Genomic DNA, 22458 nt, shown 5'->3' on the forward strand with positions numbered 1-22458 from the left:
TCACACTCTTCACTTTATTAAAGTACGATACGGCCCGCAGCATAGGATGATCTAAACCGTCCATTGGATGGGCCATATCCTAAATAGGTTGTGCCCCAAAAAAATTTTCCATATATAGGTTGATCCTAACCCTCCTATCTGTAGAGGATTAGGATCAACCAATGAAAATAATTTTTGGGGCACAACCTATAGAATTAAAAGAGTCACGTTGGTCACAATGTTGACATCTGGTGAAAGTCTCATAAGAAACCCAAACAGAACAATACAAAGAAAACAACAGTGCTCTTATTTGTTATTGAAATTTTATTTAACTAAACACATAAGAAACCAACCCATAAGAAAAGGAAAAAGGAGGTGAAAGAGTCCAAAAGAGGGGTTTGTTGTGTTGTTAGGGAAGGAATGGTGAGGAGACAAAAAGGGGTTTGGGTCACATGCTAGCGGGAATCTTCTTGAGTAAGGCAAAAGTAATGGATGGGTCTCATATATGATTGCAAAGATTGGAGTGCCATTATTGAAGCAAGGGAGTGTGGATATCAACGATTAGTTTGTGTTATCAGAAAAGTAAATGCAGGATAAGATCTTAAACGTACCACGATCACGCCGGGAGCGCGATAAGATCCCATTTTACGCTCAAAAGAAATGAGGCAAAGGGAAATGTTGCTATAGGAAGCTCTTACTGTGAGAAGCGCATGAGAAGCATCGCTTTGGCTTCACCCACATGATACGGGCATGATCTGAGTCGTTCCTTCGAGGACATCTGGCCCATTGATGACTTATAATGTGAAAATTACTCGGTTCGAATATTCTTAACCATTTAATTCTTGAACTTGAATTTAAGTCATTTAAAATTTAATTAGGGCCCGTCTGAATACCTCATATTTTGTATTTGGATTTGGAATTGAGTTTTGAATACAAAATGAATAGATCCGCCAGCTCATGTTGAGGAAGCCAGAGAGTGAAGTGGTACTTCCTACTGGAGGGGAGAGGTTGATGAGCAAAGATGGTGAAAGAAATTGCCAGATATGTGGATTTCCAATTAGTTATTTTCACAGCATATTTGAAAATCTGATTTTTTCCACTATCAAATTGGAAATTCAAAAATTTGATCCGGATCCAATTCACAATGCAAAACGTGCTACAAATGTGAGAAATCCAAATCAGAATCTTCTCGGCATCCAAATGGGCCATTAGGGAATATTTGTCACCCATGAAAAAAAGGTCCATGGAATATTAGTGGAGACAGTTGAGGAATTGGAACGGGGGCATTCAAACGGCCCCAGGGAATATTTGGCACCCATGAAAAGAAAGTCCATGGAATATTAGAGGGGCCAGTTGAGGAATTTGGTTGGCTGGGGGGGGGGGTGTGAATGGAGTGTTTTTTTACTGTTTGAAGGGATTTCTCATGCTCTCTCCACTCCTATCCTCTCAAATCTCTCTCCCCACCCTTCTGCCCTTCATTCTCAGCTCCTCTCTCAGAATTGGACCCACGAATATTCCATGGAAGAAATTTTCATGGCTGCCAAACATCCCCTTGGTATTTTTCAAGTGAAATGGCATCCGTACTCTCTGACTTTAATAAGAGTAACCCTTTTTTTTTAATGTTGTTCTAATCTATACTACATAGAGGAATGCTAAACTTAAGGACACCCTTGCGAAACCTAGCTCAATGGCCCCTCATGAGGTCCACACCAGTCAATTTAAAGCTGCACAGAAAAAAAATGCAAAAACTACGCCCCTCAACCGCATTTAAAGCTGCATAGAAAAAAATCAAAAATGCAAAAAGTCAAGGAAAAATTAATGCTGTTGAGTGGCATGGATCCAATGGGATATCCTTGTGACTGGTTTTTTGCAAGAGCATCCTTCAATTTAGCATTCCTCATATACAAGCGAAAGCCCCTCCTACTTTTAAGGGGTTAATTAAAATCAATTTGCTAAGTTTGGTGAAGGAGGGTTGTACCTACCCATCCTTTCACTTCCTAATAAAATCCTAAACTATCTTGTAAAGTGCTAGTATATAATTTGATATTGAATGTCGTTTTGCTTTTTAATTGGGATTCTCAGAGCTTTTGGGGAACTGTGAAAACCTTTTGACTGCCCATTAAAAGCAAAACGACAAGCTACTTTCGCGTTAAAATCATTTCCCTTTCAAATTTCCTATAAAAATAGCTAATTTGTTTTATTTTAGAAAGTAGGGGTTTTTGCAAATGAAGTCTTCGAATTTGCTTTATTTGCAAAAAGAGTTTTCTAGTTCCACAATTTTCAAATAATCACTTTTGCGTGGATTTTGCAAATCAGGTGAATACATCCATTTATGACCAAAATACCCGTCGTAGATTTTTTTTTACTCTTAACAAGCCCAAAATGTCCTTACATCTGAGATGAAATTATCTTTTAAAAAGACCAAAATACCCATGATGCTCACGGATATGTTTTGATAGGGCAGGTCACACCAAGTCAACTCAAACCATGCATCAGGTGGGGCCCACCAATTTCCCTTATGTTCTTATGGGGTAGAGCCTATGTATAGAGTAGGGTTCACAATTTAAAAGCATATGTTGTGATAGGGTGGGCTCGTTATTTTTACACCTATGCATAGACCTGGCAAACTCGACCTGTGCCCGCAGGTCGACCCGACCCACCCGCAAATTTGTAGGCACGGGTCTGAGTTTTAGTGACCCGTCAAAGCTAACCCGCGGGTGACCCAACCCGCAAAAGCACAGGTCGGGTTGGGTCAACCCGCGGGCACCCGCGAAAAAGACAGGGGGGTCATCACAACCGTTCATACTGTGGGTCCTACCATAAAAAGGTCAAAGTCCCACAAATTGCTCCAATCAAACAATCTCAATCCTTCAATAAAATCCAATCTTCTATTGTGTGTGGGCCCCAAATGGATTACGTAGAGATCTGGGTCTGCGGTATCTTCAGATAGAAGCAAAAGCCAACCTAAAGGAATAGAAATTAGAAGAAGTTGGGGTTTTATATGCAAAGAGCTCGGCGGAGCGCCTTTTCTCTGTTGTTTCCGGCGAGAGAAAGATCCAGATAGATGGAGTGTTTCGGAGAGAGATGGGCCTGCAGTTGTTTGAGGTAGAGAGGCAAGGGTAGCGGTGTGTCTGAGAGAGAGAGAGAGAGAGAGAGAGAGAGAGAGAGAGAGAGAGAGAGGTAGCTCTCTAGGGAGAGATTTTGCAACGTGGAAGAGAGAGAGAGAGAGAGAGAGAGAGAGAGAGAGAGAGAGTCCCCAAAAATCCGTTTCTAAGGATAGAGTCGTGGCGGGAAGGAGGGAGTACAGATTCTTGGAAAGCTACCTGTATAGGCAAGCATAGATATGGCAGCTAAGGGGACACGTGTTCAGCTAAGGCGAGCAGGATCTAAAATATCTCAAAAAAAAAAAATCTCTCACGGAAGACACCTAATACAGAGAGAGGCTGTGGGCCATCTAATGTTTGAATTTGCGGGTGACCCGCGGGTTGACCCGGCCCACCCGCGGGCCGCGCGGGTCACGTAAATTCTGACCCGCAAAAATGCGGGTCATTTCCTTACCCGACCCGTGTGACCCACACCCGCATCACCCGGGGGTTGACCCGGCCCGGCCCACCCGTTTGCCAGGTCTACCTATGCATCGCATGCATAGGCAAAGAATGCTATGATTGGGTAGGTCCCACGATCTCCACCCGAGCCCATGCATAGAGTAGGGCCCGTAATTTTTGTTGTTTCATGTATAAGAATGCTAGTATATACAGAAGGAATTTTTATCTTTTTATAAGGTAGTTTGTCTTTTTAAATACAAGGACATTTTGGTCTTTTTATGAGTAAAGAAATCTACAATGGGCATTTTGGTCACAAACCAATGACATGACCTGATTTGCAAAGTTCTCTCAAACGTTACGACTCTATTTGCAAATTGTCAAACAAGAAGACTCTTTTTGCAAATAAAATGAAGTAGAAGACTTCTTTTGCAAAAACCCCTAGAAAGTATCCTTCATCTAAAATGAATTGGAAAACTCATTTTTCAACGAAAAACTTTTCCCACTTCCAAACACCCATAGTGATAACATTTTACAAGTGACACCGACATTTAATGATTGCGTCTTTTAATTTTCTTTTTAAGGAGGATTAAGTATTTGCAAGTCCTATGTAGGGTCTCCGACATTTCCATAGCGATAGCATTCTATGTATCTAAACGGCCCCTTAAGTTCCTATGTTTTATAACTTGTACCTCATATCGGCTAGTACACAATCTCTGAAACTTAAGGGCTGTTTGGATATGTGGATTTTAGAATCCAGGTTTTAGTTTGAAAGCGGTGTACAATTCTGGATTTTACAATCCATTATCCTGGATTTTAAGTAAGAAATCCAAGTTTTAGAAATCTCTCCCCCATCTTGAGATTTCTAAAACCTGGAAACATGGGACGATCTCCTACTCTACTCTCTTGCTCGACGAAAAGAGGAACGAGAAATCAAAATATGACAGACGGTCTCCTTCTTCTCTCATCTCCCATCCAGGATTTTGAGGAAATCCAAGATTTTAAAATATTGATATCCAAACGGCCCCTTAAACAGGGGCGATGCCTCTTGTAAGGAAAGGGGGACAATTGCCCCCCTTATTTTTTGGAAAAAAAAATATATACCTTTATTTTTTAATATTTTTTTTTACTTACCCCTTTTTTAAAAAATATGCCCCCATTTCCAATCATCCCAAAGATAGAAAATAAGTTTAAAATTTTAATGTTACCATTTTTATCTCCCTTCTTTGTGCAAAATTTACTATAATTTTTCCCCATTGTACAAAATTTTAGATAGAAATTTTTTCTATCTTAATTTTAAGATAGATAAAAAATTACTATAATTTTTGCCCCCCTTGTGCAAAATTTCTGACATCGCCCCTGCCCTTAAATACTCTATTTAGCCTAAACCTTTAGCCATTATCCTTACTATAAATCTCATTGTTAGAAACTTAGTATTGAAATCTATGGTTTTTTTGTTATACCTTTGACCTTAATGTTATAGAACATTTTTTTGAAAACTAGGCTTTATGGAGGTCTAATCATAAAGTCCTTAATCTGCTACATAAATCTTTATGAAACATTTAAATACTATTCATCAAATCCTTTATCTTTCAATGTTCTAGAATTAATGGTGTCAACAGGCCATACCAAGATATAAGCTAATAATTCGGAGAAGATAACACGTCTTTACAAACCGCTGAGAAAGAACCCATTATTATTAATCTTTTACTTTGCTTGAATTCAACTTCTTACACCATTGTCTAGATGTCCAAGTCCTAAGCCCATGATATCTACCCAAAACGTTTACCCTTAAATTGAAAATTCAATTTAGTGTTATAAATTTCCATAGTAGCTTATTCTCAAAGTTTCAAGTTACCAATATCTCAAGGCACCCTCCATATCCCTTACTTTTTCTCTTAGCACGAGTCAAATTCATGGCCCATTTGCTGTTGTACGCAAAAAGGAGTGGGGGAAGCTAAAAGGATATGGCCATCCCATGTTGTTAAAGGGATCTTGACGGGAAGATATTGGGAAATAAACATGACTAGATAGAGATATTCCCAAAAGCAAAATATTCCAGCGATGATGATAGTGCCCCGAGTCACCCGCACTAATATTACTATAAAAATGCCCTAGCATTTCCATCTGAGTTACCAAATTGCCACCCATATGCTTCGTAGACTGGGGTTACAGACATAAAAGTTTTGATGGAAAGTCATGGGTTTTATAAGAAAACATATGCTATTGTAAATTAATCATAATAGGTTTGAAAAGATACACATTTATATCAGGACGCAAATAGAAAGTTGAGGTTTAAGATAATTCAAACTCATTGAGCACCTTTACAATATCATATATTCAGGTTTTAGCTTATAAAATTTAGTTTTTAGCATATAAAATCCAGGTTTTAGTTTGTAAAAATTCAGGATTTTACAATCCTGGATTATAAAATCCTTGTGTCCAAACGGCCCCCTTTATGTCGGAAGATCTATGAATCTATGATGCATGGGAATGGGCGATAACATGATTCGTACATTTTAATTAAAATTTACTATTTGTTCTAAATAGAGATTAATCAAGTCAATATTTTCAATCTATGAAAATATAGTTGGTTGGGATAGTGGAAGTTATTCCGACCCATGTGATACAAAAATAAGCCATGAATGTTGGCTCTTAAGCATTTATAAAATAGGTAAGAGAATTGGAATCTACACCCATAAATTTAATACAACTTAACTCAACTAAGCCTTTGTCCAAACTAGTTGTGTTCGGCTAATGAATCCTTTAAAAAAATTTCTTGAAGAAAAAGAATGGATCCACCCGGTTTAATTTGACTAAGTCTAATCCTGACACTAGTTGTGTTTGTCTGCATGGATCATTTTCTTCCATTCTATGCTATCCAAGGTCATGTTCTTAGTTCTGTTATGTTTGAGAATAAACTAATTAGTAGTCTGTGAGGATTCTCTTGAGAATGCTAACATGAGCCAAAAACAACATTAACCTATTTTTAGTAAATCTTATTTAAAAGGAAGGGCATTTCTGTCTTTCGCTCGAAATAATCACGACCTCCTTTCTCCTCTTATACGCCCACCCTCGAACCCTTTTGCACCCAAGAAACCAAAGCCCTCCTCTGTTTCGCACAATCTTTACTCTATTCTCCTCTCTTCCTTCTTTCAACAGAATGGGTTCCATCTTTAAGGCCATTTCTCTAAAAAATTGGCCTTTAAACATCTCATTCTTCTTCATTGAAGGTGAAGTTCGAGCAAAATGAGAGAAGAAGATAATCTCTGTTTTCCATAAGGTTTTAATCGAAACCGTTGGATTTCTCACAACAATATGTCTCTCTCTCTCTCTTTTCTTCAAAAAAAAATATGTCTCTCTCTATCCCCTCTCACTTCAAACCCTCTCTTCTCTATTTTTGTCGCACTCTCCTTTTTAATCCTTCTCTATTTCCCTCATCTCTTTCTTAGCCTCGTCTTTTCACCCGTCTTGATCATTTTTGGAAAGCCATGGTTGTTAAGCTCTTTCTCGAAGCCACTTTTTCAGCCCAACCGGTGCAACCTGGGTGTGAACCGATCCGAATGCCGACTATAAGTCTAACCCAATGTTGTTGACCCCTCCTCGATCGAATGATCCTAGCATGTTGATCAATCAAGCCTCATCTTAGGGTTCCAACGAACAATGCTAAACTTTTCTTCAGATTGGGCCTTGCGCTCAACTAGTTAAGGCTTTGTTCTTCAACCTTGAGATCGGAGGTTCAATCCCAGCTTACCTACTTAGAAAAGCTAAACTTTTCTTTCACTTTTTTTTTTACCTTATTTCTTATAAACGAGATGACCATTCAGGATGGGACCAAGATCATGGGTGTCACCAATATTGATCTTGACAATGATTTGCCTCTATGTAGGGAAATTTTTTAGCATATTTTTCCGAGGAAAATGAGTTTTCACATGTTTGGTAAACTCATTTTCCTTGATTTTTTTTCCCAAAGTCAAATAAATTAATTGTTTTTCAAGGTAACTGCAAAATTACTAGATCCCGGATTTTTTTCCATAGAATGTTTTTTCATGAAAAATATTATATTTCATCATTTTTTCCCTAGATCCAAACATCCCCCTAAGGGTGCATTTTGATTGCTGGAATCAAGCGCTATAATCAGAGTCATATTCTGATTCTCCCTGATTCTGATTTTTGGTTCAAAAATAGAAACAAAATCAAGCAGCAGAAATGATAGCTTGGCGTAATTAGAGAGGGGAAAATGCTAGAACATGTTTCCTACACCTAGAGGTAGTATTTTGATTCAACTCTGAACCTGATAAAATTTTTAATTAGGACAAATTCCCCCTTTGGATTGGTTCTTCTAGAGGAGGAAATGACCAAACACGCTGTGCACAAGGAGTTTCCTATTCTAATTTGGTTTCCAATTTTGTTTTCAATCTCCACCAAACTCCTTCTACCATCCCTAATATATACTAATCATGTTTCTTTTCATTGTGTTTTGTTTTTTTCTAAGAAAAAAATTAATTGGAAAACCTTTTCTGCTCCCAACATTTTATACCCGAGCATAGAATGGGTTATTTAGTATCTTTTGATTATTTGATAGATTTTGAACACTGAAACAATATTCTTATCAGTCATGACTCACAATATATTTTCCTTCTCATTTCTTTCCTCGAATTATTTGAAAATAAGTTCAAAATTCTAATAATATATTGGGATGATTGGAATTATCAAATACAGCTAATTAACAGTGAGTTAAATCAAAAATTCAAATAGGGTTTATATGAAAATTTTGAAATGCTGACTTCAACCCGAATGAAGCGAACCGACTAACCAGATTACATAGATCCTAACTATCATTGTTCGGATTTTTTACTAACAGTCGCCCTAGGAACCGTGAGGCAGATAGTCTCACTCATGGGAGTGTGACAAGAGCCGAGCTATAATTTTTTGAATTTCTTCCTCTCAAAGAAATTATGTCTGTTTTCTTTGCTTTTGGACTCCTAGGCACATGACCACCCTGATCTTTAGTACTTTTTTCCCTAAATAAAGTAACACCAACTCAACTCAACTAGGCCTTTGTCCCAAACTAGTTGGGGTCGCTTTAGAAATTTTTCATGAAGAACTAAATAAAGAACTAGTGTGTAGATAACTTATGTGTAGAAACTCTTTTCTCTTTCATAAAATAAAAAAATAAAAAAACTAACAGTCGCCCTAGGCCCCATTAAAGAACTAGTGTGTAGATCTCTCACTCTAGGAAACGAAACCGATCGACTAGCTTTGCTCGCCTTCAAGCATCAAATAACCCATGACCCTAATGCATCACAACTTTCAAACATTAATTTTGGTTACAATAGGTTTAGTGGATTCTTGCCTGTGAATTTGGGAAGCCTTCAAGATCTCTATCATCTTAGCTTTGGAATTAATCAGCTAGGAAGCAGAGGCAAATCCAATGACATGACTTTCCTCACTTCTTTAACCAATTGCTCCAGTCTACAAATATTATGTCTGGACAGCAATTACTTAAGTGGTGCACGTACAGCCCCACTCTATAGCTAATCTCTCAACTCAACTGATATACCTGATATTAGGAAGAAACAAAATATTTGGGCGCATCCCTTCAGGTATTGAAAATCTTGTAGGTTTAGAAACACTGGGCATGGAGAATAATTTTCTCACAGGTACTATTCCTGTTGGACTTGGAAAACTTAACAAGCTGCAATTATTGACCTTGAACACAAATGGATTGTTCGGCCAAATTCCGTCTTCCCTTGGCAACATAACTCATTTGTTAACACTCGATCTATCTAAATATAAATTACAAGGACACATTCCATCAAGTCTTGGAAATTGTGGAAATTTGGAATCCATTTATCTTAGTCAAAACAGCCTTACTGGTACCATACCTACCCAAATTCTTAAGCTTTCCTCTCTATCAAAGTACCTTGGATTATCCCATAATTCTTTCACAGGGTCCCTTGCTTCAGAAGTAGGAAACTGAAAACAAGTTGGGACATTGTACATGTTTGGCAACAGTTTGTCTGGTGAAATTCCAGACACGTTAGGCAATTGTGTTAGCTTGAAATACCTTTATATGAAGCATAATCTCTTTCAAGGATCCATTCCATCATCATTGGCCAATTTAAGAGGTATGCGAGAGCTAGATCTTTCACACAATAACTTGTCTGGAAAGATTCCAGAATACCTGGAAAGGTTTCAATGCCTCGAGTATCTAAATCTATCTTTTAATGATCTTGAGGGTGAAGTACCAAAGGAAGGGTCTTTTCAAAATGCAAGTGCGATTTTAGTTCACGGAAACAACAAGCTTTGTAGGGGTATCCTAGAACTACAGTTGCCAGCATGCCCTCTCCACGTTTATAACAAACGTGGAAAATCTCATTCTCTACTTGTAATAATTTCAATAGCAAGTGTGGTTTTATTTCTTATTATATTATCCTATTTCCTTATTACCTTCTATTGGAAAAGAAAGTCGTGAAAGAACCCTTTAGTTATGTCGCCTTTGGTGGATCAATGTTTAAAGCTTTCTTATGCGGAGTTACTTAGAGCCAAGGGCGATGCCAAAAATTTTGCACAAGGGGGGCAAAAATTATAGTAATTTTTTTTTCTCCAAACAAATGAAAGCAATGTTATAGTTTCCAAAAAAACCCTCATATATATTCCATCACCAACATACATTGAGGTAAACAAAAATGACATCTTACAATTTTAGAATGCAAAACTTAATAACATGACCCATAAGAAAATTTTATAGGCTTCCTCGACGTTGTCTCATTTTTTGGAAACGACACATGATTGTCTCATCATTGATGTTATAAAAAATATCCTTCTCAACATATGGAATCAAGCAATCAGTCATAAATTGATCCGACATTCTATTGCGTAATCGATTCTTCAAGATCTTCATGGCAGAAAAGGCCCTCTCAACCGTTGCAGTTGCGACTGGTAAGATTAGTACCAATGTGACGAGCTTGTAAACAAGTGGATACAAGGCATGCTTTCCCTTCTCAACCATTTTTCCAGCAAGATCTCCAATTCCTTTCAAATTCACAAAGTGAGTATTGGACCTCATATCAAGAATATATGTTTCAAGTTGGTTGTCTAATTCTTTTGTAGAATACTGAACTTCTGAAAATTCTTTTAGATAAAACTTAGAGAGTCGAATCAACTTCTCTTTATCAAATGCAGAAAATGAATCACTTGGATTCAAACATGCCATACATAGAAGCAACTCTGTATTTGCTTCATTGAAACGACTATTGAGCTCTTGAAGTTGCAAATCTATAACTTGAAAAAACAACTCAACTTGAAAATGGTGCAAGGCCGTTCTTTTCTCTACACGCCGTCACACTCTTCCGGGAACAACATAAGTATCAACCATATTAGGGACTTCTATGTCATGTTTGGCACAAAATGAAGAAATGTCATCTAACAAAGAATTCCATCCATTGTCTCGCATCAATTGTTGCCGTTGTTTTGATATTCTCACTAATATCATGGCATTCACAATATCTTGATCATTCCTTTGCAATGCTTGCGACAATTCATTTGTAATTCCCAATAAACTTATCACCAAATTAAGGGAAAATGCGAATTCAAAAGTTTGCAATGATTTCAAGAGATTATGTGCTTCATGTCTTTGATCTGAACTTAACTTTATATCCTTGACAATAAGATCAAGTACATCAAGAATAGAGGAAAACATATATTCCAAACTAACCAGTGTTGTATAGTGTGAGCTCCAACGTGTATCCCCCGCACGTTTGAGTGTGGTCTCTTGATTAAGTCCTTGTCCATTTGAAAGCTCACCATTTTCAAGTGCTTCCTTAATTTTGGCAAGTTGAATCTCCTGAAGAATATCATGGCGCTTACAAGAACCCCCCACCACATTTACTACATTAGTAACTAAAAAAAAAAGAGATCGGAGATGTTCATATTTTTCTTTGAAACACCAACTAATGCCAACTGTAATTGATGAGCAAAACAATGAACATAGTAAGCATATCCATTCTCCTTCAAGATTAGTGCTTTAAGACTATTAAACTCCCCTTGCATATTACTTGCCCCATCATATCCTTGACCACGAAGTCTCGATATGCTCAATTTATGCTTGGCCAATAATGCTTCAATTTCTTCCTTAAGGGATGTAGCAGTGGTGTTGGGAATGTGAATAATACCTAACAAACGCTCAACCACATGCCCAAGCTTATCTACATAACGATAACTACGGCCATTTGCTCCTTGTTAGAAACATCACGAGCTTCATCAACCAAAATAGAAAACAATGAATCCCCGAGATCTTTAATGATTGAGTTAGTGGTTTCAATTGCACAAGCACTCACTATATCCTTTTGGATATCTGAAGTCACTAGTTTGATATTTCCCAGGACACTTCTCCACACAAACCATCTTTATATCTTCATTAATCATGGTCATGAACTTCAAATGTTGACGAAAGTTTTCTTGGTTAAGCGAGTCACAAGATTCATCATGCCCGCGAAAAGGTGAACCTTGTTCTAAAAGGAATCGAGCATTCATAACTGAAGCATGCAAGCGAATTCGATAGTCACTTAGCTGTTGCTCTGTTTGCTTATTTACTAACGCTTCAATATGTTGCTCTTGATTCCTAAAAGCTTCACATTTACTCGAAGCTTGATTATGAGCACTATTAGGACCCCCTATATGTTTTCCAAATCTTTCTACTTTCTTCCAATTAGAGAACCCCTCAACAACAAAAGCATCACAATTTCCCACATGCTCCTTACTATCCGATTTAAAAAGATAGCAACACAAGCAATAAGCCGCGTCTATTGCAATGCTATACTCCAACCAAGTAGGATAATCATCAAACCACTTTGGATTAAACCACCTATTCTCTTTTCCTTGCATAATTTGAGGAAAATCATGATTACGTGGTTGAATTGGACCCATTCCTAAGAATATCATTCTAACTATTGCCCTACCATTAGGATGATAATTAGTTATTGGCCTTCGTAATCCGGGATCAGCAGGACGATTTGTAGGATCAAGTTTCAATCGAATTCTTTTAGAATTTTCGCGTTCTTTGGTGGGGACACTTGAAGTTGTAGGAGGGGTTATCGACTTTAATGACGGTACTCTTTTAAAATATTTTTCCATACCTAAAAAAACCAAACAAGAAAGACAGAACTTTTATCACTATATCACAAAAATATTTAATTATCAATACTCCATAACTGAAACAATTTCCTATTTCTACTCCAAGACCCAGACAAACGTATAACAGATTGACAGATAAGATTAAAATTAAACTGAGATGCCAAGATCATTTTAACCCCCCCTATCCATTCACAAAAAGAAACAAGAGAAAAACAAATGCAATTCCTTAAGCAAAATGGCTTAAACAAAAAAAAAAACCCAAATGAAAATTACACACAAGTCTCACAAAATTGCACTTTTGGGTTATAAAGACCCCAATTCTAGGCAGAAATCAGATGTCAAGATCATTTTAATCCTTCCACCCCTCTCCATTCTCAAAAAGAAAAAAAAAACAAATACAATTCCTAAAGCTCAATGGCTTAACAAAAAACAAGCCACATGAAAATTACACACAAGTCTCACAAAATTGCACTTAGGGTGCAAAATTGCAAATGTGCAATTCTCACAAATTGCACCCAATTAGATTAAAGAGACCCTAATCCTAGGCCGAAATCAGACAAGATTATTTGTCAAAAATCAGGAAATAAACATGAGACCAGAAAAGCACAAAACAGTAAAACTAGCCCTAGCATCTTATTTTCCATTTTTGCTGAAATTCCATAAAGAAAATCCCTTTGAAGTCCAGAAAAAAAAAAAAACAACTTCCCTTACAGATCTCAAAATCAACTCTACAGATATTCTAACAGATAACAACATAAACACCCATAAATTTTAGTCTACAGAGAACAGAGCAAAAAAAGAAGACAAAATGCCAATGAAACTTTAAAAGAGAGAGAGAGAGAGAGAGAGAGAGAGAGAGAGCAAATAAACGCCACCAAAAAAATGAAACCCAAGCTACAAAGAGAGAGAGAGAGAGCAGTGAAAGAAAAATCACCTCTGATACTTATACTAGTTATGGGCCTTCTTCCTTGCTTCATCTAGGGTTTGCCTTCGTCAGTTCGTCTAGGGTTTCAAATTTCAAAGATATTAAATCAATAAAGCTAGGGTTCCAAAGATAAGAAAAGGCATTGAAAGATAAAACATTTTTTTTTGGGGTTTAACCGCTGCTGACAAGTGGGACCCAGCCAAAAGTCTCAGACGCAAAAAATGCAGCCCAAATTCACTAAACTGTGTTTTTTTCGGCTTATTTACGATTATGCCACCATCCCGATTTTTTTTTCCAAAAAAATAAGGGGGGCAATTGTCCCCCTTAATTTTCAAGTGCCGTCGCCCCTGCTTAGAGCAACTAATGGGTTCTCTTTGGAAAATTTGATCGGTGCTGGAAGTTATGGTTATGTTTATAAAGGAAATTTAGACCACAATGAAACGATTGTTGCAGTGAAGGTACTCAACCTTCAACAACACGGGGCTATTACGAGCTTCAACACTGAATGTGAAGCCTTAAGAAACATTCGGCATCGGAATCTCATTAAGATCCTAACTTCTTGCTCAAGTATTGATTACCAAGGCAATGATTTTAAAGCTTTGGTTTTTAGTACGTGCCTAATGGGAGTTTAGAGAAGTGGTTGCACCAAAGTGGAGATGGGCAACATCAAGTGATGCACTTGACCCTTATTCAAAGGCTTAATATAGCCATTGATGTGGCCTCTGCATTGGATTATCTTCATCACCATGGTGAAATACCACTTGTTCATTGTGATTTGAAACCAAGCAATGTTCTTCTTGATGACGACATGAATGCCCATGTGGGTGATTTTGGGTTAGCAAGGTTTATTTTTTAACCCAATGCTAATCTCTCTAATAATCAAAGTAGCTCGCTGACGATAAAGGGTTCAATTGGATATGTTGCTCCAGGTAAACGACTTTATCAATATTTTTTATTCTTTATTATTAACTTACTAGTTTTCTAAAATTTTCATTAGCTTGATTACAGGATGAAGTTTTATTTGGCAACATCTCATAGTTTCTTTCTAACAAGATCAAAGCTTTGATTTTTGTATTCATGTTTAAATGGAAAAAAGTATGGTATGGGTGGAAAGAGATCTAGGCTTGGAGACGTGTATAGTTATATATGGAATCGTGTTTCTGGAGATGTTCACAGGAAAAGCTCCTACCAATAACTTGTTTACAGATGGCCTAACTCTCGACCAGTTCGCTAGGACGGCTCTGCCAGATCGAGTGATCGAGATTACAGACCCACAATTGATCTCAGAAGAAGTCCAAGTTGTCAACAATAATAACAGTGAAAATCATAACATTATGAAAAATAGAATGCATGACTGTGTGGTCTCAATGTTCAGAATCGGTGTCTCTTGTTTTGCAGAATCACCAAGAGATCGAATGCACATGGGTGATGTGGTCAAAGAATTGCATGTGATCAAAAACTTATATTATGGAATTGGCATCCATCGATACAGGAAAAATAGGATGCCAACTTTAAGTGAGGGTTCATCTTATCTTAGCAATAACTAAGGTATTGATTGGAGTTGAATGGTTCATTGACAAGAATCGTTGGAAACATTTTCTCATACCTTCATCATGAGATATGCAACTTTAATGTGAGGATGTTTATGTCCATGCATATATATGTTGATTTTCACCTCCATTTGTTTGTATTCTCTTGAAAATTCCACCTCTCTTCTTTGTTTGTTCTTGAAAATAAAGCCATATTGAGGAAATAGACAAACAAACAATGCTGAAGGGGGTTGAAATATCATTTCCCTTTTGGGAATGCTATAAAGTCCATCACTTGGCATAGTGGGTCTTTCCTCATTGTAGTACTTCATTGGATTTAGCTTCGTTGATCGTTTAGTTCAATGTTAATTTAGGTGTAGTCTGTAAATTAAATAAAATTTTAATAATATCAGTCTTTATTTCTCGTACCGAGGGCCTCATTTCAAAATAGTACGCTTTAGTTATGATTGATTTTGGGCAATGTTATCAGCACTACTGTATTTTGATGACCGCACTTTATTAAAAGTACGGTATGGCCCGCACCATAGGATGATCCAAACCGTCCATTAGATGAGCCACAACCTAAATAGGTGTGCCCCAAAAATCAGTTCCATATATAGGTTGTTCCTAACCCTCAGATCTGTAGAGGATTAGGATCAAACAGTCCCTCTACATATCGGAGGGTTAGGATCAACGTATGGAAATAAATTTTTGGGGCACACAACCTATAGAAAAAAAAAGAGTCACGGTGGTCATAATGTTGACATCCGGTGAAAGTCTCATAAGAAACCAAGACAGAACAATACAGAGAAAAAAACAGTGCTCCAATTTGTTAATGAAACTTTATTTAAGTGGACACATAAGGAACCAACCCATAAGAAAAGGAAAAAGGAGGTGAAAGAGTCCAAAAGAGGGGTTTGTTGTGTTGTTAGGGAAGGTATTGGTGGAGACAAAAAGGGACGTTGGGTCACATGCTAGCGGGAATCTTCTTGAGTAAGGCAAACGTAGGGCGTGGGTGTCATTCATATGTGCAAAGATTGGAGTGCCATTATTGCAACAAGGTAGTGTGGATATCAACTATCAAGTAAATCCAAGATAAGGTCTTAAACGTGCCACGATCACCCCGGGAGCCCGACAAAACTGTTGGTTTGTTTATACGCATTGATTTTAAGAGATTTCTCATGCTCTCTCCCCTCCCTTCTGCCCTTCATTCTCAGCTTCTCTCTCAGAATTGGACCCACAAATATTCCATGGAAGAAATTGTCATGGCTGCCAAACATCACCTTGGTATTTTTCAAGGTAAATGGCATCCCTACTCTCCTTTTTAATAAGCCCTTTATTTGTTTTATGTTGTTCTAATCTATACTACATAGAGGAATGCTAAACTGAAGGACATCCTTGCAAACCCTAGCTTAATGGCTCTTCATGGGGTCCACGCCACTCAACCACATTTAAAGCTGCATAGAAAAAATGCAGAAACTGAAGGAAAGATTAATGCGGTTGAGTGCAATGGGTCCAATAGGATGTCCTCGTGACTGGGTTTTTGCAAGAGCATACTTCAATTTGGCATTCCTCATATATTGACAGAAATATCCTTGTGTTTCTTGTGCCTCTCCACTCTTGCATTTTATATTTACTTTTCTACTGTTTTATCTCGTAAGAGGTATAGGAACCATTAGAGATACTTACAAGGAAAACGGTAAAAGCTCTAAGCCAGATATTTTTAGGACAAATTCCCCCTTTGGATTGGTTCTTCTAGAGGAAATGACCAAACACGCACTGCACAAGGAGTTTCCTATTCTAATTTGGTTTCCAATGTTGTTTTCAATCTCCACCAAACTACTTCAACCATCCCTAATTTTATTCAAGTTACATTTTTTATATAATTTTGGCACTTTAGTAAAAGTATATATTTATCTTGCTACGTATTGTGTAGAGAAGATTGAGCTTCTTCTTGGGGTTTGTTTCCTATTGTGTTTGTCCCAAACTAGTTAGTGTGATTTGACATCAAAAAGCGTTAAAGTTGCCCACTGTTTAAGTCAAATCAGATTTTCACTAGAAAACCCCGTGATTTGCATTTAACGCAATGATAGATCAAAAAATTGGGTGGGTAAGATATGAAAAAAAAAATAAGAGGAAGTATTAGAAAATGGTGTGTGGCAGCCAACGAGCATGATAGAACATTGTAACAATGCACGTTGTTTTAGTGAAAAATGATGCAGCCGTTGTTTTACTGCCTTTTATTCAAAAATGGTATCATCAATGGTAGAATCGAACTTTCAACATACCATCATAACAGCAAAGATTTTGAGCCATTAGGCTTTGAATGAAAAGAAAAAGGAAAAATAAGTGTAATGTTTAGTCAATGTGATAATGAAAGAGAGAATTTATTTGGCGTATGAGAGAATTTAGACCAAATACCATAAGCTTTTAACATTCGCAGTAAATGATTGACCTTGTCTACTCGGCCGAAATTTAATTTCTGAAATTTCTGTTTTGTAACCCTTTTGTGTCGGTCTCGACCGAAATCCGAAATCCGATTTCGGTCGAAATTTAAAACCATGCACATGATACAGTAGGAGTGAATATAATCTCGCTTCTATTTGGTTGCCTATTTTGGGGGGATTGTAGGACTTTCAAATGCTGGAAGATCTCTCAAAAGCATGTTTGGTTGGCATTTAGCCCTTTGACCACTAAACAACTTCTAGACATCATTGTTACTTTTTATCCTACCTGGCGCCTCCATCGCGGACATGTTTGCCCCCATAATCTTCTCCCCAAATTTGGTGAAATTTGTGTAGGAAGATCTCAAGAAGTTCTTATATTATTTTTCTTTTCTCTCTTTCTCTCTCTTCCACCCTTCATTTTAGTAATGGCACCCCTACATCTTCCGCTAATCTTCTCGTGATGCCACGCAACCAAACATAACAGTCAATCTTCAACTTTCCTTCTTCCAATCTAATCTTCTTGTCTTCTCCCCTTTGACGTTTTCTTCTCCTAATCCCCCACCCAACTTCCAGCAACCAAACAGAGCATCAAAATTGTACTAAAAAAAATGAAATGATATTTCCACTCCCTTTTCCCACATTTCCACCCCAGGCTCCTATATACGTGCCACTAAGTTTTGATAATTGCACTAATTCACCTCATCTTTTACCATCAGTCAAACGTCATCACAATTTCAAAAAATGCTCCCGTAAGCAAATTAGGAAAGAAACGTCAACTTGTGTTATTGCGAATGTACGATAATCAAAACAAGATAGAGGCATTCACAGTCGCCCTTCTTATTTGTCTCTTTCAAGCTGTGTTTTCAATTTTCCAACTTTTCCCTCTGTATTTTCACCCCTTTTATTTTGTCTCTTTCAAGCCATGGTTGTTAATATCTTTCTCGAAGCCACTTTTTGAGCCCCACAAGTAGACCTGGCAAACGGATGGGTCGGGCCGGGTCAACCCGCGGCTGGTGCAGGTGCGGGTCACACGGGTCAAAATTTTGGTGACCCGCATTTTTGCGGGTCAGAAATTTGGTGACCCGCGCGGTCCGCGGGTGGGCCGGGTCAACCCGCGGGTCACCCGCAAATAATATAATATGGGATTGTAACTCTCCTGATTTGACGTGATTTGACATTTTGACCGCACGGCAGAAGTTTTTCCCGTAATTGTAATAACTCTATAGATGTTGTTGGTATTTTTGTCTCAATTTTATAATTTCATAACCATTTATCCAATGTTTCATTTAAGTCAGTTATTTTACTTTTCTTTCTCTAATGAATACTTTTTTTTTTTTACTTTTTGCTTTTGCTAGAAACCTTCGCATCTTTACACAGAGTATTACCACATATTAAAAAAAAAAAAAAACCAAATGTTATCAACACTACCGAGGGCACTCTCACTTTATTAAAAGTATGGTATGGCCCACACCATCGGATGATCCAAACCGTCCATTAGATGGGCCATAGCCAAAATAGGTTATACTCCAAAAATCATTTCCATAGGATGATTTTCCAAGTGCTGATAACATTCTCCAAGAAATTCATAAAAATTACTGTAAAAATGCGGGTGCCCGCGGGTTGAACCGACCCGGCCAGTGTTTTTGCGGGTTGGGTCAACCCGCGGTTTAAATTTGACGGGTCACTAAAAGTCAGACCCGTGCCCGCAAATTTGCAGGTGGGTCGGGTCGACCCGCGGGCACGGGTTGCTTTTGCCAGGTCTACCCACAGGTGCAAAACCTGGGTGTGATCCGAACGCCAATTACATCTAACCCATTGTCGCTTGACCTCTCCTTGATCGTATGACTCCTAGCACGTTCACCAACTAAGCTTCCTTTTAGGGCTCCTACAAACAAAGCTAAACGTTTCTTGGACTTGACCCTTGCGCTCAAATGATTAAGGCTCTGTTCTTCAACCTAAGGAGGCTGAACTTTTCACTTCTATTTTTTAGCCTTATTCCTTATAAACGAAATGACCATTCAGGTTGCATGTGTGCCACCAATATTAATCTTGACAATGATCTGCCTAGATGGATGTAAGGCTTTTTTTATTTTTTATTTTTTGTTTTTAAGGGGGTATATTTTTCCATGGAAATGAGTTTTCCAATGCTATAATCGGCATCATATTCCGATTCTGCCTGGTTCAACAAAATTCAACAAAATAAACAAAATCAAGGAGCAGGAATGCCATCATGGCGTAATTAATGAGGTAAATGCTAGAATATGTTTCCCACCTCTAGAGGTAATATTTTGATTCGACTCCGAACATAATGAAATTTTTAATAGAATCTTATTAATTATAATTTTTGTTCTAAATTTTTCATTCGGTTTTCAAGGAGAATCAGAATAGGATGCCAATTCTGATTCTTGATTCCAACAATCCAAACACCAATCCAAAGGGTTTTCATAGTCTCATGCCCCCTTTTTAGTTATTTTTTTGTTTTATTATACCACTTTGCCTACCCCAAGAAGAATCCCTCTCTTCCATTACCTTCCATGTGAGAAGACGACAATTCCATTTTCATGTCATGTATAAGGTGTCGAGATGACGACAATGCCTTCTCTATTGACAGAAATATCCTTGTGTTTCTTGTGGCACTCACATATTTTCTTTTTTATTTCTTTTGCCTCCAATTATTAGAAAATAAGCTCAAAATTCTAATAATATATTGGGACGATTGGAATTATCAAATAGAGCGAATTAACAATGAATTAAATCAAAAATTCAAATAGGGTTTATATGAAAATTATGAAGTGCTACCTCAACCCGAATGAAGCGAACCGATGAACCAGGTTACATAGATCCTAACTATCATTGTTCGCATTTTTAACTAACAGTCGCCCTAGGAACCGTGAGGCGGATAGTCTCCCTCATGGAAGTGTGACTAGAGCCGAGCTATAATTTTTTGAATTTCTTCCTCCCTAAGAAGTTATCTATGTCTGTTTTCTTTGCTTTTGTACTCTTAGGCCTGTGACCGCCTTAGTCTTTGGCACTCTTTTTTCCTAAATAAAGTAACACCAACTCAACTCAACTCGACTCGACTCAACTAAGCCTTTGTCCAAAACCAGTTGGGGTCGGCTAATGAATCCTTTAGAAAATTTTCATGAAGAACTAAATAAAGTAACACCATTTCATAAAAAGAGAAGAAGAGACTAAGAAATTATAGCAACAAAAAGAGAAGAAGAGACTAAAAAAAAAATGCCTCGAGTACCCCCATTGCAAACGAACCCTTGTCCCTTTTATACTAGGTTGCATTTCCTCTTAATCTAGACCGTCCTTTCTCTTTTTCTTTGATCTCACGGTTCGTATGGATTGCTTCTCAATTAAGTAACACGAAATGCCTGGAGTACGCTCCAAAAGAGGGAAAATCCCCTCTTTTATCTGAAAGCTACTCTTCGTTGCAAGTTAGGAAATGCGGCCAGTATCTACTCGAACAAAAAAAAAATGAAATGCGGGTATCCACGGGTTCACCCTACCCAACCCATATTTTGGCGGGTTGGGTGACCCACGGGTGATTTTTAACGGGTCATTTTTATAGCACGGAATCAACATGTAGAACGGAATATATGAGCCATGTAGTATATCACATGAATAACAATAGAGTAATCAAAGAAAAATAATAATCTGAAAGAGTATGATGACATTCATGGAGTCAGCATCCAACAGAAATACCAGATTTATCACTCACATGGACTAAAATTCCATTTTTCCCTTTCCTTTTTGACCTCATGTTAAACTTATGTTGTGATATATACTTGTTAGGAATTTAAAAAAAAAGAAGAAGATATGTATTTGTTAGGAAAATCTGCTTGCTAGGCAGGAGAAGATAACAGTTGGACTAGGTAATATAATTCCTAGAGACACGACGTCAAGAACACAAAATGAAAGCAGAGAATCAGGTAGTCAGAACTCTTTTTAAAGCTCTTTTTTAGTTAGCTTATGAGTCAAGTTCTGCTTTGTATAGAAATATACAAGTCCCGTTCCCTCGCCTTGGAATAGGAACAAAGAGGATAGAGTAAAATGGGGTACGTAGACCATTTCAACAATATAATTGACATCAAATAGCCAATACGAAGAATATGAACTCACAGCCTATAGTAGTGCAGGCAATTCGCAAATAACAATTGGTATCTAATCGTGTTTCTTGAACCCATATCAAGGATAAAACACCACTATATGTCGTCTTTGACGATGTGCAGAAACAGGCTCGGACCTGGCGAACATGATCTATGACGAACAATTTGCCCATGTAAAACTATCTTGCAAAGGTTTTGAAAATAGAAAAATCCCGAGAACTTGTGAAATGCAAGTCTAGAAGAAAAGAACCATTGAAAGAGAAAAGAGGGAGTTTTCTTTTTCTCCATGTATAAACAACAAGTCTCGCACTCAACGTCTCTCTCTCTCTCTCTCTCTCCCCTCTCTCTCTCTGTTTGGCAAAAAGAGTTACAAAGAAAACATCAAACAATGAACCAAAAAGCTCAATGAAACAAGGTGCAAAATGTATAAAATATTAAAGAATTATAAAATCTTATAAAGAATTAAAATGGCATTGTACAACATTTGAAATGTGATTCACAAACTGACAAAAAAAATTAAATGCATTAAAATTCCAACAGCATATACACTTAAAATGTAAGAACAAAAATGTAGAGACAAAATAAAATATAGAATAAACACTATATACAGTAAGTCTAAGGGACTCTTTGAAATCCACTAAAAATTATTTGCATATAAGCTTATATGCAAATGATTTTGAAGGTAGATATGATTATAAGCAAATAATGACTGTAATTGTTTTATAAAATGATATAGTTAATGGCTTCCAACGAGGCCTTAATGTTGCCTACGAGGCCTTAATG

At 37.4% G+C, this 22458-nt stretch overlaps 2 pseudogenes; one reads left to right on the forward strand and one right to left on the reverse strand.

Annotated features, from left to right (window-relative positions):
• Positions 1-10269: 10269 nt before the first annotated feature.
• LOC143870029 (uncharacterized) lies at positions 10270-12452 on the reverse strand (annotated as a pseudogene).
• Positions 12453-13805: 1353 nt separating this feature from the next.
• On the forward strand, positions 13806-15131 carry LOC143870030 (putative LRR receptor-like serine/threonine-protein kinase At3g47570 pseudogene; annotated as a pseudogene).
• Positions 15132-22458: the final 7327 nt, after the last annotated feature.

Source organism: Tasmannia lanceolata, unplaced genomic scaffold (genome assembly GCF_043159265.1).
Source record: "Tasmannia lanceolata isolate RefF3 unplaced genomic scaffold, GAP_Taslan_0.1 ptg000003l, whole genome shotgun sequence".
NCBI classification, from domain to species: Eukaryota; Viridiplantae; Streptophyta; class Magnoliopsida; order Canellales; family Winteraceae; genus Tasmannia; species Tasmannia lanceolata.